Genomic DNA, 13,497 nt, shown 5'->3' with positions numbered 1-13,497 from the left:
TCTTGCCTATGTCGTATTGTACTCCAGTGAGCCACGTCATGTGAGGATCTTCTGCATGTACCTTTGTTATGCAAGTAGCGCATTTATTTAATTTTTTAGTTACGATGACAACATCAGCACGAGTTGTCTCTAAGGTATGGCGCACACAAGTAGTTTCCGTGGTGTAGCGGTTATCACGTCTGCCTAACACGCAGAAGGTCCCCGGTTCGATCCCGGGCGGAAACACTTTTTCATCATTAAAAACAAGACATAGTAACATGCATCTGCTTCCATCTGTACCCAAAAACCTTCGTAATCGCCTTCACACGTCGGATCAGAGTGTCAATTGCTCACATCAAATATGAAATTCATTTGATACTGCCGCCGAGCATTTTGCATCGACTCAGCCACTCATGTGCGATCAGTTTGCACAAAACGCTAGGGCTCGTCCGGGATTTGAACCCGGGACCTCCTGCACCCGAAGCAGGAATCATACCCCTAGACCAACGAGCCATCTGACATGGCGAATGACTATTATTTCAGTGCACTGGGTGCCTCGATGTGGTCCAGGGTGCTCTGGAAAGTCTCGTGTAGGCTGGCGGGATGGGGGCGGCGCGAATTCCCGCGGTCGGCGGCCTTCCTGGGCTATTGGTACCTTCATGTAGAGCTGCCGCTGGGCTCGCACTCCCTGCTGCTAAGAAAGTGATTGCTTTTGCTGCTATGACTTGCAATCACGACTGCGGGAAACGCCGCTATCTCGTTAGGGGTGCTACGGCAGACACCCTCTCGAGCACCCCGAAGACTTCTTGAGCCCTCGGCTGTAATGGTTTCCAGGCTGTCAAAAGAACCGTCGCGTGTGCATTCGCGGACGGGAGAGAGGCTGAGGTAATTTCGAGTGAACGGGGATGGACTCCTCCCGTCCGCAGTTTCCGTAGTGTAGCGGTTATCACGTCTGCTTTACACGCAGAAGGTCCCCGGTTCGATCCCGGGCGGGAACAGTATTTTCTTGCCTATGTCGTATTGTACTCCAGTGAGCCACGTCATGTGAGGATCTTCTGCATGTACCTTTGTTATGCAAGTAGCGCATTTATTTAATTTTTTAGTTACGATGACAACATCAGCACGAGTTGTCTCTAAGGTATGGCGCACACAAGTAGTTTCCGTGGTGTAGCGGTTATCACGTCTGCCTAACACGCAGAAGGTCCCCGGTTCGATCCCGGGCGGAAACACTTTTTCATCATTAAAAACAAGACATAGTAACATGCATCTGCTTCCATCTGTACCCAAAAACCTTCGTAATCGCCTTCACACGTCGGATCAGAGTGTCAATTGCTCACATCAAATATGAAATTCATTTGATACTGCCGCCGAGCATTTTGCATCGACTCAGCCACTCATGTGCGATCAGTTTGCACAAAACGCTAGGGCTCGTCCGGGATTTGAACCCGGGACCTCCTGCACCCGAAGCAGGAATCATACCCCTAGACCAACGAGCCATCTGACATGGCGAATGACTATTATTTCAGTGCACTGGGTGCCTCGATGTGGTCCAGGGTGCTCTGGAAAGTCTCGTGTAGGCTGGCGGGATGGGGGCGGCGCGAAATCCCGCGGTCGGCGGCCTTCCTGGGCTATTGGTACCTTCATGTAGAGCTGCCGCTGGGCTCGCACTCCCTGCTGCTAAGAAAGTGATTGCTTTTGCTGCTATGACTTGCAATCACGACTGCGGGAAACGCCGCTATCTCGTTAGGGGTGCTACGGCAGACACCCTCTCGAGCACCCCGAAGACTTCTTGAGCCCTCGGCTGTAATGGTTTCCAGGCTGTCAAAAGAACCGTCGCGTGTGCATCCGCGGACGGGAGAGAGGCTGAGGTAATTTCGAGTGAACGGGGATGGACTCCTCCCGTCCGCAGTTTCCGTAGTGTAGCGGTTATCACGTCTGCTTTACACGCAGAAGGTCCCCGGTTCGATCCCGGGCGGGAACAGTATTTTCTTGCCTGTGTCGCATTGTACTACAGTGAGCTACGTCATGTGAGGATCTTCTGCATGTACCTTTGTTATGCAAGAAGCGCATTTATTTAATTTTTTAGTTACGATGTCAACATCAGCACGAGTTGTCTCTAAGGTATGGCGCACACAAGTAGTTTCCGTGGTGTAGCGGTTATCACGTCTGCCTAACACGCAGAAGGTCCCCGGTTCGATCCCGGGCGGAAACACTTTTTCATCATTAAAAACAAGACATAGTAACATGCATCTGCTTCCATCTGTACCCAAAAACCTTCGTAATCGCCTTCACACGTCGGATCAGAGTGTCAATTGCTCACATCAAATATGAAATTCATTTGATACTGCCGCCGAGCATTTTGCATCGACTCAGCCACTCATGTGCGATCAGTTTGCACAAAACGCTAGGGCTCGTCCGGGATTTGAACCCGGGACCTCCTGCACCCAAAGCAGGAATCATACCCCTAGACCAACGAGCCATCTGACATGGCGAATGACTATTATTTCAGTGCACTGGGTGCCTCGATGTGGTCCAGGGTGCTCTGGAAAGTCTCGTGTAGGCTGGCGGGATGGGGGCGGCGCGAATTCCCGCGGTCGGCGGCCTTCCTGGGCTATTGGTACCTTCATGTAGAGCTGCCGCTGGGCTCGCACTCCCTGCTGCTAAGAAAGTGATTGCTTTTGCTGCTATGACTTGCAATCACGACTGCGGGAAACGCCGCTATCTCGTTAGGGATGCTACGGCAGACACCCTCTCGAGCACCCCGAAGACTTCTTGAGCCCTCGGCTGTAATGGTTTCCAGGCTGTCAAAAGAACCGTCGCGTGTGCATTCGCGGACGGGAGAGAGGCTGAGGTAATTTCGAGTGAACGGGGATGGACTCCTCCCGTCCCCAGTTTCCGTAGTGTAGCGGTTATCACGTCTGCTTTACACGCAGAAGGTCCCCGGTTCGATCCCGGGCGGGAACAGTATTTTCTTGCCTGTGTCGCATTGTACTACAGTGAGCTACGTCATGTGAGGATCTTCTGCATGTACCTTTGTTATGCAAGAAGCGCATTTATTTAATTTTTTAGTTACGATGTCAACATCAGCACGAGTTGTCTCTAAGGTATGGCGCACACAAGTAGTTTCCGTGGTGTAGCGGTTATCACGTCTGCCTAACACGCAGAAGGTCCCCGGTTCGATCCCGGGCGGAAACACTTTTTCATCATTAAAAACAAGACATAGTAACATGCATCTGCTTCCATCTGTACCCAAAAACCTTCGTAATCGCCTTCACACGTCGGATCAGAGTGTCAATTGCTCACATCAAATATGAAATTCATTTGATACTGCCGCCGAGCATTTTGCATCGACTCAGCTACTCATGTGCGATCAGTTTGCACAAAACGCTAGGGCTCGTCCGGGATTTGAACCCGGGACCTCCTGCACCCAAAGCAGGAATCATACCCCTAGACCAACGAGCCATCTGACATGGCGAATGACTATTATTTCAGTGCACTGGGTGCCTCGATGTGGTCCAGGGTGCTCTGGAAAGTCTCGTGTAGGCTGGCGGGATGGGGGCGGCGCGAATTCCCGCGGTCGGCGGCCTTCCTGGGCTATTGGTACCTTCATGTAGAGCTGCCGCTGGGCTCGCACTCCCTGCTGCTAAGAAAGTGATTGCTTTTGCTGCTATGACTTGCAATCACGACTGCGGGAAACGCCGCTATCTCGTTAGGGGTGCTACGGCAGACACCCTCTCGAGCACCCCGAAGACTTCTTGAGCCCTCGGCTGTAATGGTTTCCAGGCTGTCAAAAGAACCGTCGCGTGTGCATTCGCGGACGGGAGAGAGGCTGAGGTAATTTCGACTGAACGGGGATGGACTCCTCCCGTCCGCAGTTTCCGTAGTGTAGCGGTTATCACGTCTGCTTTACACGCAGAAGGTCCCCGGTTCGATCCCGGGCGGGAACAGTATTTTCTTGCCTATGTCGTATTGTACTCCAGTGAGCCACGTCATGTGAGGATCTTCTGCATGTACCTTTGTTATGCAAGTAGCGCATTTATTTAATTTTTTAGTTACGATGACAACATCAGCACGAGTTGTCTCTAAGGTATGGCGCACACAAGTAGTTTCCGTGGTGTAGCGGTTATCACGTCTGCCTAACACGCAGAAGGTCCCCGGTTCGATCCCGGGCGGAAACACTTTTTCATCATTAAAAACAAGACATAGTAACATGCATCTGCTTCCATCTGTACCCAAAAACCTTCGTAATCGCCTTCACACGTCGGATCAGAGTGTCAATTGCTCACATCAAATATGAAATTCATTTGATACTGCCGCCGAGCATTTTGCATCGACTCAGCCACTCATGTGCGATCAGTTTGCACAAAACGCTAGGGCTCGTCCGGGATTTGAACCCGGGACCTCCTGCACCCAAAGCAGGAATCATACCCCTAGACCAACGAGCCATCTGACATGGCGAATGACTATTATTTCAGTGCACTGGGTGCCTCGATGTGGTCCAGGGTGCTCTGGAAAGTCTCGTGTAGGCTGGCGGGATGGGGGCGGCGCGAAATCCCGCGGTCGGCGGCCTTCCTGGGCTATTGGTACCTTCATGTAGAGCTGCCGCTGGGCTCGCACTCCCTGCTGCTAAGAAAGTGATTGCTTTTGCTGCTATGACTTGCAATCACGACTGCGGGAAACGCCGCTATCTCGTTAGGGGTGCTACGGCAGACACCCTCTCGAGCACCCCGAAGACTTCTTGAGCCCTCGGCTGTAATGGTTTCCAGGCTGTCAAAAGAACCGTCGCGTGTGCATCCGCGGACGGGAGAGAGGCTGAGGTAATTTCGAGTGAACGGGGATGGACTCCTCCCGTCCGCAGTTTCCGTAGTGTAGCGGTTATCACGTCTGCTTTACACGCAGAAGGTCCCCGGTTCGATCCCGGGCGGGAACAGTATTTTCTTGCCTGTGTCGCATTGTACTACAGTGAGCTACGTCATGTGAGGATCTTCTGCATGTACCTTTGTTATGCAAGAAGCGCATTTATTTAATTTTTTAGTTACGATGTCAACATCAGCACGAGTTGTCTCTAAGGTATGGCGCACACAAGTAGTTTCCGTGGTGTAGCGGTTATCACGTCTGCCTAACACGCAGAAGGTCCCCGGTTCGATCCCGGGCGGAAACACTTTTTCATCATTAAAAACAAGACATAGTAACATGCATCTGCTTCCATCTGTACCCAAAAACCTTCGTAATCGCCTTCACACGTCGGATCAGAGTGTCAATTGCTCACATCAAATATGAAATTCATTTGATACTGCCGCCGAGCATTTTGCATCGACTCAGCCACTCATGTGCGATCAGTTTGCACAAAACGCTAGGGCTCGTCCGGGATTTGAACCCGGGACCTCCTGCACCCAAAGCAGGAATCATACCCCTAGACCAACGAGCCATCTGACATGGCGAATGACTATTATTTCAGTGCACTGGGTGCCTCGATGTGGTCCAGGGTGCTCTGGAAAGTCTCGTGTAGGCTGGCGGGATGGGGGCGGCGCGAATTCCCGCGGTCGGCGGCCTTCCTGGGCTATTGGTACCTTCATGTAGAGCTGCCGCTGGGCTCGCACTCCCTGCTGCTAAGAAAGTGATTGCTTTTGCTGCTATGACTTGCAATCACGACTGCGGGAAACGCCGCTATCTCGTTAGGGGTGCTACGGCAGACACCCTCTCGAGCACCCCGAAGACTTCTTGAGCCCTCGGCTGTAATGGTTTCCAGGCTGTCAAAAGAACCGTCGCGTGTGCATTCGCGGACGGGAGAGAGGCTGAGGTAATTTCGAGTGAACGGGGATGGACTCCTCCCGTCCGCAGTTTCCGTAGTGTAGCGGTTATCACGTCTGCTTTACACGCAGAAGGTCCCCGGTTCGATCCCGGGCGGGAACAGTATTTTCTTGCCTGTGTCGCATTGTACTACAGTGAGCTACGTCATGTGAGGATCTTCTGCATGTACCTTTGTTATGCAAGAAGCGCATTTATTTAATTTTTTCGTTACGATGTCAACATCAGCACGAGTTGTCTCTAAGGTATGGCGCACACAAGTAGTTTCCGTGGTGTAGCGGTTATCACGTCTGCCTAACACGCAGAAGGTCCCCGGTTCGATCCCGGGCGGAAACACTTTTTCATCATTAAAAACAAGACATAGTAACATGCATCTGCTTCCATCTGTACCCAAAAACCTTCGTAATCGCCTTCACACGTCGGATCAGAGTGTCAATTGCTCACATCAAATATGAAATTCATTTGATACTGCCGCCGAGCATTTTGCATCGACTCAGCCACTCATGTGCGATCAGTTTGCACAAAACGCTAGGGCTCGTCCGGGATTTGAACCCGGGACCTCCTGCACCCGAAGCAGGAATCATACCCCTAGACCAACGAGCCATCTGACATTGGGAATGACTATTATTTCAGTGCACTGGGTGCCTCGATGTGGTCCAGGGTGCTCTGGAAAGTCTCGTGTAGGCTGGCGGGATGGGGGCGGCGCGAATTCCCGCGGTCGGCGGCCTTCCTGGGCTATTGGTACCTTCATGTAGAGCTGCCGCTGGGCTCGCACTCCCTGCTGCTAAGAAAGTGATTGCTTTTGCTGCTATGACTTGCAATCACGACTGCGGGAAACGCCGCTATCTCGTTAGGGGTGCTACGGCAGACACCCTCTCGAGCACCCCGAAGACTTCTTGAGCCCTCGGCTGTAATGGTTTCCAGGCTGTCAAAAGAACCGTCGCGTGTGCATTCGCGGACGGGAGAGAGGCTGAGGTAATTTCGAGTGAACGGGGATGGACTCCTCCCGTCCGCAGTTTCCGTAGTGTAGCGGTTATCACGTCTGCTTTACACGCAGAAGGTCCCCGGTTCGATCCCGGGCGGGAACAGTATTTTCTTGCCTATGTCGTATTGTACTCCAGTGAGCCACGTCATGTGAGGATCTTCTGCATGTACCTTTGTTATGCAAGTAGCGCATTTATTTAATTTTTTAGTTACGATGACAACATCAGCACGAGTTGTCTCTAAGGTATGGCGCACACAAGTAGTTTCCGTGGTGTAGCGGTTATCACGTCTGCCTAACACGCAGAAGGTCCCCGGTTCGATCCCGGGCGGAAACACTTTTTCATCATTAAAAACAAGACATAGTAACATGCATCTGCTTCCATCTGTACCCAAAAACCTTCGTAATCGCCTTCACACGTCGGATCAGAGTGTCAATTGCTCACATCAAATATGAAATTCATTTGATACTGCCGCCGAGCATTTTGCATCGACTCAGCCACTCATGTGCGATCAGTTTGCACAAAACGCTAGGGCTCGTCCGGGATTTGAACCCGGGACCTCCTGCACCCAAAGCAGGAATCATACCCCTAGACCAACGAGCCATCTGACATGGCGAATGACTATTATTTCAGTGCACTGGGTGCCTCGATGTGGTCCAGGGTGCTCTGGAAAGTCTCGTGTAGGCTGGCGGGATGGGGGCGGCGCGAATTCCCGCGGTCGGCGGCCTTCCTGGGCTATTGGTACCTTCATGTAGAGCTGCCGCTGGGCTCGCACTCCCTGCTGCTAAGAAAGTGATTGCTTTTGCTGCTATGACTTGCAATCACGACTGCGGGAAACGCCGCTATCTCGTTAGGGGTGCTACGGCAGACACCCTCTCGAGCACCCCGAAGACTTCTTGAGCCCTCGGCTGTAATGGTTTCCAGGCTGTCAAAAGAACCGTCGCGTGTGCATTCGCGGACGGGAGAGAGGCTGAGGTAATTTCGAGTGAACGGGGATGGACTCCTCCCGTCCGCAGTTTCCGTAGTGTAGCGGTTATCACGTCTGCTTTACACGCAGAAGGTCCCCGGTTCGATCCCGGGCGGGAACAGTATTTTCTTGCCTGTGTCGCATTGTACTACAGTGAGCTACGTCATGTGAGGATCTTCTGCATGTACCTTTGTTATGCAAGAAGCGCATTTATTTAATTTTTTCGTTACGATGTCAACATCAGCACGAGTTGTCTCTAAGGTATGGCGCACACAAGTAGTTTCCGTGGTGTAGCGGTTATCACGTCTGCCTAACACGCAGAAGGTCCCCGGTTCGATCCCGGGCGGAAACACTTTTTCATCATTAAAAACAAGACATAGTAACATGCATCTGCTTCCATCTGTACCCAAAAACCTTCGTAATCGCCTTCACACGTCGGATCAGAGTGTCAATTGCTCACATCAAATATGAAATTCATTTGATACTGCCGCCGAGCATTTTGCATCGACTCAGCCACTCATGTGCGATCAGTTTGCACAAAACGCTAGGGCTCGTCCGGGATTTGAACCCGGGACCTCCTGCACCCGAAGCAGGAATCATACCCCTAGACCAACGAGCCATCTGACATGGGGAATGACTATTATTTCAGTGCACTGGGTGCCTCGATGTGGTCCAGGGTGCTCTGGAAAGTCTCGTGTAGGCTGGCGGGATGGGGGCGGCGCGAATTCCCGCGGTCGGCGGCCTTCCTGGGCTATTGGTACCTTCATGTAGAGCTGCCGCTGGGCTCGCACTCCCTGCTGCTAAGAAAGTGATTGCTTTTGCTGCTATGACTTGCAATCACGACTGCGGGAAACGCCGCTATCTCGTTAGGGGTGCTACGGCAGACACCCTCTCGAGCACCCCGAAGACTTCTTGAGCCCTCGGCTGTAATGGTTTCCAGGCTGTCAAAAGAACCGTCGCGTGTGCATTCGCGGACGGGAGAGAGGCTGAGGTAATTTCGAGTGAACGGGGATGGACTCCTCCCGTCCGCAGTTTCCGTAGTGTAGCGGTTATCACGTCTGCTTTACACGCAGAAGGTCCCCGGTTCGATCCCGGGCGGGAACAGTATTTTCTTGCCTATGTCGTATTGTACTCCAGTGAGCCACGTCATGTGAGGATCTTCTGCATGTACCTTTGTTATGCAAGTAGCGCATTTATTTAATTTTTTAGTTACGATGACAACATCAGCACGAGTTGTCTCTAAGGTATGGCGCACACAAGTAGTTTCCGTGGTGTAGCGGTTATCACGTCTGCCTAACACGCAGAAGGTCCCCGGTTCGATCCCGGGCGGAAACACTTTTTCATCATTAAAAACAAGACATAGTAACATGCATCTGCTTCCATCTGTACCCAAAAACCTTCGTAATCGCCTTCACACGTCGGATCAGAGTGTCAATTGCTCACATCAAATATGAAATTCATTTGATACTGCCGCCGAGCATTTTGCATCGACTCAGCCACTCATGTGCGATCAGTTTGCACAAAACGCTAGGGCTCGTCCGGGATTTGAACCCGGGACCTCCTGCACCCGAAGCAGGAATCATACCCCTAGACCAACGAGCCATCTGACATGGCGAATGACTATTATTTCAGTGCACTGGGTGCCTCGATGTGGTCCAGGGTGCTCTGGAAAGTCTCGTGTAGGCTGGCGGGATGGGGGCGGCGCGAATTCCCGCGGTCGGCGGCCTTCCTGGGCTATTGGTACCTTCATGTAGAGCTGCCGCTGGGCTCGCACTCCCTGCTGCTAAGAAAGTGATTGCTTTTGCTGCTATGACTTGCAATCACGACTGCGGGAAACGCCGCTATCTCGTTAGGGGTGCTACGGCAGACACCCTCTCGAGCACCCCGAAGACTTCTTGAGCCCTCGGCTGTAATGGTTTCCAGGCTGTCAAAAGAACCGTCGCGTGTGCATTCGCGGACGGGAGAGAGGCTGAGGTAATTTCGAGTGAACGGGGATGGACTCCTCCCGTCCGCAGTTTCCGTAGTGTAGCGGTTATCACGTCTGCTTTACACGCAGAAGGTCCCCGGTTCGATCCCGGGCGGGAACAGTATTTTCTTGCCTATGTCGTATTGTACTCCAGTGAGCCACGTCATGTGAGGATCTTCTGCATGTACCTTTGTTATGCAAGTAGCGCATTTATTTAATTTTTTAGTTACGATGACAACATCAGCACGAGTTGTCTCTAAGGTATGGCGCACACAAGTAGTTTCCGTGGTGTAGCGGTTATCACGTCTGCCTAACACGCAGAAGGTCCCCGGTTCGATCCCGGGCGGAAACACTTTTTCATCATTAAAAACAAGACATAGTAACATGCATCTGCTTCCATCTGTACCCAAAAACCTTCGTAATCGCCTTCACACGTCGGATCAGAGTGTCAATTGCTCACATCAAATATGAAATTCATTTGATACTGCCGCCGAGCATTTTGCATCGACTCAGCCACTCATGTGCGATCAGTTTGCACAAAACGCTAGGGCTCGTCCGGGATTTGAACCCGGGACCTCCTGCACCCGAAGCAGGAATCATACCCCTAGACCAACGAGCCATCTGACATGGCGAATGACTATTATTTCAGTGCACTGGGTGCCTCGATGTGGTCCAGGGTGCTCTGGAAAGTCTCGTGTAGGCTGGCGGGATGGGGGCGGCGCGAATTCCCGCGGTCGGCGGCCTTCCTGGGCTATTGGTACCTTCATGTAGAGCTGCCGCTGGGCTCGCACTCCCTGCTGCTAAGAAAGTGATTGCTTTTGCTGCTATGACTTGCAATCACGACTGCGGGAAACGCCGCTATCTCGTTAGGGGTGCTACGGCAGACACCCTCTCGAGCACCCCGAAGACTTCTTGAGCCCTCGGCTGTAATGGTTTCCAGGCTGTCAAAAGAACCGTCGCGTGTGCATTCGCGGACGGGAGAGAGGCTGAGGTAATTTCGAGTGAACGGGGATGGACTCCTCCCGTCCGCAGTTTCCGTAGTGTAGCGGTTATCACGTCTGCTTTACACGCAGAAGGTCCCCGGTTCGATCCCGGGCGGGAACAGTATTTTCTTGCCTGTGTCGTATTGTACTCCAGTGAGCCACGTCATGTGAGGATCTTCTGCATGTACCTTTGTTATGCAAGTAGCGCATTTATTTAATTTTTTAGTTACGATGACAACATCAGCACGAGTTGTCTCTAAGGTATGGCGCACACAAGTAGTTTCCGTGGTGTAGCGGTTATCACGTCTGCCTAACACGCAGAAGGTCCCCGGTTCGATCCCGGGCGGAAACACTTTTTCATCATTAAAAACAAGACATAGTAACATGCATCTGCTTCCATCTGTACCCAAAAACCTTCGTAATCGCCTTCACACGTCGGATCAGAGTGTCAATTGCTCACATCAAATATGAAATTCATTTGATACTGCCGCCGAGCATTTTGCATCGACTCAGCCACTCATGTGCGATCAGTTTGCACAAAACGCTAGGGCTCGTCCGGGATTTGAACCCGGGACCTCCTGCACCCGAAGCAGGAATCATACCCCTAGACCAACGAGCCATCTGACATGGCGAATGACTATTATTTCAGTGCACTGGGTGCCTCGATGTGGTCCAGGGTGCTCTGGAAAGTCTCGTGTAGGCTGGCGGGATGGGGGCGGCGCGAATTCCCGCGGTCGGCGGCCTTCCTGGGCTATTGGTACCTTCATGTAGAGCTGCCGCTGGGCTCGCACTCCCTGCTGCTAAGAAAGTGATTGCTTTTGCTGCTATGACTTGCAATCACGACTGCGGGAAACGCCGCTATCTCGTTAGGGGTGCTACGGCAGACACCCTCTCGAGCACCCCGAAGACTTCTTGAGCCCTCGGCTGTAATGGTTTCCAGGCTGTCAAAAGAACCGTCGCGTGTGCATTCGCGGACGGGAGAGAGGCTGAGGTAATTTCGAGTGAACGGGGATGGACTCCTCCCGTCCGCAGTTTCCGTAGTGTAGCGGTTATCACGTCTGCTTTACACGCAGAAGGTCCCCGGTTCGATCCCGGGCGGGAACAGTATTTTCTTGCCTATGTCGTATTGTACTCCAGTGAGCCACGTCATGTGAGGATCTTCTGCATGTACCTTTGTTATGCAAGTAGCGCATTTATTTAATTTTTTAGTTACGATGACAACATCAGCACGAGTTGTCTCTAAGGTATGGCGCACACAAGTAGTTTCCGTGGTGTAGCGGTTATCACGTCTGCCTAACACGCAGAAGGTCCCCGGTTCGATCCCGGGCGGAAACACTTTTTCATCATTAAAAACAAGACATAGTAACATGCATCTGCTTCCATCTGTACCCAAAAACCTTCGTAATCGCCTTCACACGTCGGATCAGAGTGTCAATTGCTCACATCAAATATGAAATTCATTTGATACTGCCGCCGAGCATTTTGCATCGACTCAGCCACTCATGTGCGATCAGTTTGCACAAAACGCTAGGGCTCGTCCGGGATTTGAACCCGGGACCTCCTGCACCCGAAGCAGGAATCATACCCCTAGACCAACGAGCCATCTGACATGGCGAATGACTATTATTTCAGTGCACTGGGTGCCTCGATGTGGTCCAGGGTGCTCTGGAAAGTCTCGTGTAGGCTGGCGGGATGGGGGCGGCGCGAATTCCCGCGGTCGGCGGCCTTCCTGGATTATTGGTACCTTCATGTAGAGCTGCCGCTGGGCTCGCACTCCCTGCTGCTAAGAAAGTGATTGCTTTTGCTGCTATGACTTGCAATCACGACTGCGGGAAACGCCGCTATCTCGTTAGGGGTGCTACGGCAGACACCCTCTCGAGCACCCCGAAGACTTCTTGAGCCCTCGGCTGTAATGGTTTCCAGGCTGTCAAAAGAACCGTCGCGTGTGCATTCGCGGACGGGAGAGAGGCTGAGGTAATTTCGAGTGAACGGGGATGGACTCCTCCCGTCCGCAGTTTCCGTAGTGTAGCGGTTATCACGTCTGCTTTACACGCAGAAGGTCCCCGGTTCGATCCCGGGCGGGAACAGTATTTTCTTGCCTGTGTCGTATTGTACTCCAGTGAGCCACGTCATGTGAGGATCTTCTGCATGTACCTTTGTTATGCAAGTAGCGCATTTATTTAATTTTTTAGTTACGATGACAACATCAGCACGAGTTGTCTCTAAGGTATGGCGCACACAAGTAGTTTCCGTGGTGTAGCGGTTATCACGTCTGCCTAACACGCAGAAGGTCCCCGGTTCGATCCCGGGCGGAAACACTTTTTCATCATTAAAAACAAGACATAGTAACATGCATCTGCTTCCATCTGTACCCAAAAACCTTCGTAATCGCCTTCACACGTCGGATCAGAGTGTCAATTGCTCACATCAAATATGAAATTCATTTGATACTGCCGCCGAGCATTTTGCATCGACTCAGCCACTCATGTGCGATCAGTTTGCACAAAACGCTAGGGCTCGTCCGGGATTTGAACCCGGGACCTCCTGCACCCGAAGCAGGAATCATACCCCTAGACCAACGAGCCATCTGACATGGCGAATGACTATTATTTCAGTGCACTGGGTGCCTCGATGTGGTCCAGGGTGCTCTGGAAAGTCTCGTGTAGGCTGGCGGGATGGGGGCGGCGCGAATTCCCGCGGTCGGCGGCCTTCCTGGGCTATTGGTACCTTCATGTAGAGCTGCCGCTGGGCTCGCACTCCCTGCTGCTAAGAAAGTGATTGCTTTTGCTGCTATGACTTGCAATCACGACT

At 52.1% G+C, this 13,497-nt stretch overlaps 41 non-coding genes across 41 annotated transcripts; 27 read left to right on the top strand and 14 right to left on the bottom strand.

The window, feature by feature from the left end:
* Positions 1–152: 152 nt before the first annotated feature.
* Positions 153–225, top strand: Trnav-aac (transfer RNA valine (anticodon AAC)). Its single transcript has one exon. It is a non-coding gene; the product is annotated as a tRNA-Val (tRNA).
* Positions 226–420: 195 nt separating this feature from the next.
* Positions 421–492, bottom strand: Trnap-cgg (transfer RNA proline (anticodon CGG)). The gene has a single exon. It is a non-coding gene; the product is annotated as a tRNA-Pro (tRNA).
* Positions 493–904: 412 nt separating this feature from the next.
* On the top strand, positions 905–977 carry Trnav-uac (transfer RNA valine (anticodon UAC)). The gene has a single exon. It is a non-coding gene; the product is annotated as a tRNA-Val (tRNA).
* Positions 978–1,135: 158 nt separating this feature from the next.
* Positions 1,136–1,208, top strand: Trnav-aac (transfer RNA valine (anticodon AAC)). Its single transcript has one exon. It is a non-coding gene; the product is annotated as a tRNA-Val (tRNA).
* A 195-nt stretch (positions 1,209–1,403) lies between these two features.
* Trnap-cgg (transfer RNA proline (anticodon CGG)) lies at positions 1,404–1,475 on the bottom strand. The gene has a single exon. It is a non-coding gene; the product is annotated as a tRNA-Pro (tRNA).
* Positions 1,476–1,887: 412 nt separating this feature from the next.
* Trnav-uac (transfer RNA valine (anticodon UAC)) lies at positions 1,888–1,960 on the top strand. The gene has a single exon. It is a non-coding gene; the product is annotated as a tRNA-Val (tRNA).
* A 158-nt stretch (positions 1,961–2,118) lies between these two features.
* Trnav-aac (transfer RNA valine (anticodon AAC)) lies at positions 2,119–2,191 on the top strand. The gene has a single exon. It is a non-coding gene; the product is annotated as a tRNA-Val (tRNA).
* Positions 2,192–2,386: 195 nt separating this feature from the next.
* On the bottom strand, positions 2,387–2,458 carry Trnap-ugg (transfer RNA proline (anticodon UGG)). The gene has a single exon. It is a non-coding gene; the product is annotated as a tRNA-Pro (tRNA).
* Positions 2,459–2,870: 412 nt separating this feature from the next.
* Trnav-uac (transfer RNA valine (anticodon UAC)) lies at positions 2,871–2,943 on the top strand. The gene has a single exon. It is a non-coding gene; the product is annotated as a tRNA-Val (tRNA).
* Positions 2,944–3,101: 158 nt separating this feature from the next.
* Positions 3,102–3,174, top strand: Trnav-aac (transfer RNA valine (anticodon AAC)). Its single transcript has one exon. It is a non-coding gene; the product is annotated as a tRNA-Val (tRNA).
* Positions 3,175–3,369: 195 nt separating this feature from the next.
* Positions 3,370–3,441, bottom strand: Trnap-ugg (transfer RNA proline (anticodon UGG)). Its single transcript has one exon. It is a non-coding gene; the product is annotated as a tRNA-Pro (tRNA).
* Positions 3,442–3,853: 412 nt separating this feature from the next.
* Positions 3,854–3,926, top strand: Trnav-uac (transfer RNA valine (anticodon UAC)). Its single transcript has one exon. It is a non-coding gene; the product is annotated as a tRNA-Val (tRNA).
* Positions 3,927–4,084: 158 nt separating this feature from the next.
* On the top strand, positions 4,085–4,157 carry Trnav-aac (transfer RNA valine (anticodon AAC)). Its single transcript has one exon. It is a non-coding gene; the product is annotated as a tRNA-Val (tRNA).
* Positions 4,158–4,352: 195 nt separating this feature from the next.
* Trnap-ugg (transfer RNA proline (anticodon UGG)) lies at positions 4,353–4,424 on the bottom strand. The gene has a single exon. It is a non-coding gene; the product is annotated as a tRNA-Pro (tRNA).
* Positions 4,425–4,836: 412 nt separating this feature from the next.
* On the top strand, positions 4,837–4,909 carry Trnav-uac (transfer RNA valine (anticodon UAC)). Its single transcript has one exon. It is a non-coding gene; the product is annotated as a tRNA-Val (tRNA).
* Positions 4,910–5,067: 158 nt separating this feature from the next.
* Trnav-aac (transfer RNA valine (anticodon AAC)) lies at positions 5,068–5,140 on the top strand. The gene has a single exon. It is a non-coding gene; the product is annotated as a tRNA-Val (tRNA).
* Positions 5,141–5,335: 195 nt separating this feature from the next.
* Positions 5,336–5,407, bottom strand: Trnap-ugg (transfer RNA proline (anticodon UGG)). Its single transcript has one exon. It is a non-coding gene; the product is annotated as a tRNA-Pro (tRNA).
* A 412-nt stretch (positions 5,408–5,819) lies between these two features.
* On the top strand, positions 5,820–5,892 carry Trnav-uac (transfer RNA valine (anticodon UAC)). The gene has a single exon. It is a non-coding gene; the product is annotated as a tRNA-Val (tRNA).
* A 158-nt stretch (positions 5,893–6,050) lies between these two features.
* Trnav-aac (transfer RNA valine (anticodon AAC)) lies at positions 6,051–6,123 on the top strand. The gene has a single exon. It is a non-coding gene; the product is annotated as a tRNA-Val (tRNA).
* A 195-nt stretch (positions 6,124–6,318) lies between these two features.
* On the bottom strand, positions 6,319–6,390 carry Trnap-cgg (transfer RNA proline (anticodon CGG)). Its single transcript has one exon. It is a non-coding gene; the product is annotated as a tRNA-Pro (tRNA).
* Positions 6,391–6,802: 412 nt separating this feature from the next.
* On the top strand, positions 6,803–6,875 carry Trnav-uac (transfer RNA valine (anticodon UAC)). Its single transcript has one exon. It is a non-coding gene; the product is annotated as a tRNA-Val (tRNA).
* Positions 6,876–7,033: 158 nt separating this feature from the next.
* Positions 7,034–7,106, top strand: Trnav-aac (transfer RNA valine (anticodon AAC)). Its single transcript has one exon. It is a non-coding gene; the product is annotated as a tRNA-Val (tRNA).
* A 195-nt stretch (positions 7,107–7,301) lies between these two features.
* Trnap-ugg (transfer RNA proline (anticodon UGG)) lies at positions 7,302–7,373 on the bottom strand. Its single transcript has one exon. It is a non-coding gene; the product is annotated as a tRNA-Pro (tRNA).
* Positions 7,374–7,785: 412 nt separating this feature from the next.
* Positions 7,786–7,858, top strand: Trnav-uac (transfer RNA valine (anticodon UAC)). Its single transcript has one exon. It is a non-coding gene; the product is annotated as a tRNA-Val (tRNA).
* Positions 7,859–8,016: 158 nt separating this feature from the next.
* Trnav-aac (transfer RNA valine (anticodon AAC)) lies at positions 8,017–8,089 on the top strand. Its single transcript has one exon. It is a non-coding gene; the product is annotated as a tRNA-Val (tRNA).
* Positions 8,090–8,284: 195 nt separating this feature from the next.
* Positions 8,285–8,356, bottom strand: Trnap-cgg (transfer RNA proline (anticodon CGG)). The gene has a single exon. It is a non-coding gene; the product is annotated as a tRNA-Pro (tRNA).
* Positions 8,357–8,768: 412 nt separating this feature from the next.
* On the top strand, positions 8,769–8,841 carry Trnav-uac (transfer RNA valine (anticodon UAC)). The gene has a single exon. It is a non-coding gene; the product is annotated as a tRNA-Val (tRNA).
* A 158-nt stretch (positions 8,842–8,999) lies between these two features.
* On the top strand, positions 9,000–9,072 carry Trnav-aac (transfer RNA valine (anticodon AAC)). The gene has a single exon. It is a non-coding gene; the product is annotated as a tRNA-Val (tRNA).
* Positions 9,073–9,267: 195 nt separating this feature from the next.
* On the bottom strand, positions 9,268–9,339 carry Trnap-cgg (transfer RNA proline (anticodon CGG)). The gene has a single exon. It is a non-coding gene; the product is annotated as a tRNA-Pro (tRNA).
* Positions 9,340–9,751: 412 nt separating this feature from the next.
* On the top strand, positions 9,752–9,824 carry Trnav-uac (transfer RNA valine (anticodon UAC)). Its single transcript has one exon. It is a non-coding gene; the product is annotated as a tRNA-Val (tRNA).
* A 158-nt stretch (positions 9,825–9,982) lies between these two features.
* Positions 9,983–10,055, top strand: Trnav-aac (transfer RNA valine (anticodon AAC)). The gene has a single exon. It is a non-coding gene; the product is annotated as a tRNA-Val (tRNA).
* A 195-nt stretch (positions 10,056–10,250) lies between these two features.
* Trnap-cgg (transfer RNA proline (anticodon CGG)) lies at positions 10,251–10,322 on the bottom strand. Its single transcript has one exon. It is a non-coding gene; the product is annotated as a tRNA-Pro (tRNA).
* A 412-nt stretch (positions 10,323–10,734) lies between these two features.
* Trnav-uac (transfer RNA valine (anticodon UAC)) lies at positions 10,735–10,807 on the top strand. The gene has a single exon. It is a non-coding gene; the product is annotated as a tRNA-Val (tRNA).
* A 158-nt stretch (positions 10,808–10,965) lies between these two features.
* On the top strand, positions 10,966–11,038 carry Trnav-aac (transfer RNA valine (anticodon AAC)). Its single transcript has one exon. It is a non-coding gene; the product is annotated as a tRNA-Val (tRNA).
* A 195-nt stretch (positions 11,039–11,233) lies between these two features.
* Positions 11,234–11,305, bottom strand: Trnap-cgg (transfer RNA proline (anticodon CGG)). Its single transcript has one exon. It is a non-coding gene; the product is annotated as a tRNA-Pro (tRNA).
* Positions 11,306–11,717: 412 nt separating this feature from the next.
* Trnav-uac (transfer RNA valine (anticodon UAC)) lies at positions 11,718–11,790 on the top strand. The gene has a single exon. It is a non-coding gene; the product is annotated as a tRNA-Val (tRNA).
* A 158-nt stretch (positions 11,791–11,948) lies between these two features.
* Positions 11,949–12,021, top strand: Trnav-aac (transfer RNA valine (anticodon AAC)). Its single transcript has one exon. It is a non-coding gene; the product is annotated as a tRNA-Val (tRNA).
* Positions 12,022–12,216: 195 nt separating this feature from the next.
* Positions 12,217–12,288, bottom strand: Trnap-cgg (transfer RNA proline (anticodon CGG)). Its single transcript has one exon. It is a non-coding gene; the product is annotated as a tRNA-Pro (tRNA).
* Positions 12,289–12,700: 412 nt separating this feature from the next.
* Trnav-uac (transfer RNA valine (anticodon UAC)) lies at positions 12,701–12,773 on the top strand. The gene has a single exon. It is a non-coding gene; the product is annotated as a tRNA-Val (tRNA).
* A 158-nt stretch (positions 12,774–12,931) lies between these two features.
* Trnav-aac (transfer RNA valine (anticodon AAC)) lies at positions 12,932–13,004 on the top strand. The gene has a single exon. It is a non-coding gene; the product is annotated as a tRNA-Val (tRNA).
* A 195-nt stretch (positions 13,005–13,199) lies between these two features.
* Positions 13,200–13,271, bottom strand: Trnap-cgg (transfer RNA proline (anticodon CGG)). The gene has a single exon. It is a non-coding gene; the product is annotated as a tRNA-Pro (tRNA).
* Between the last annotated feature and the right edge of the window lie 226 nt (positions 13,272–13,497).

This window comes from Schistocerca gregaria, chromosome 2 (assembly GCF_023897955.1).
Source record: "Schistocerca gregaria isolate iqSchGreg1 chromosome 2, iqSchGreg1.2, whole genome shotgun sequence".
In the NCBI taxonomy this organism is placed as follows: domain Eukaryota; kingdom Metazoa; phylum Arthropoda; class Insecta; order Orthoptera; family Acrididae; genus Schistocerca; species Schistocerca gregaria.
The sequence above is the reverse complement of the archived record's forward strand: the minus strand, read 5'-3'. Positions and strand labels throughout refer to the sequence as shown.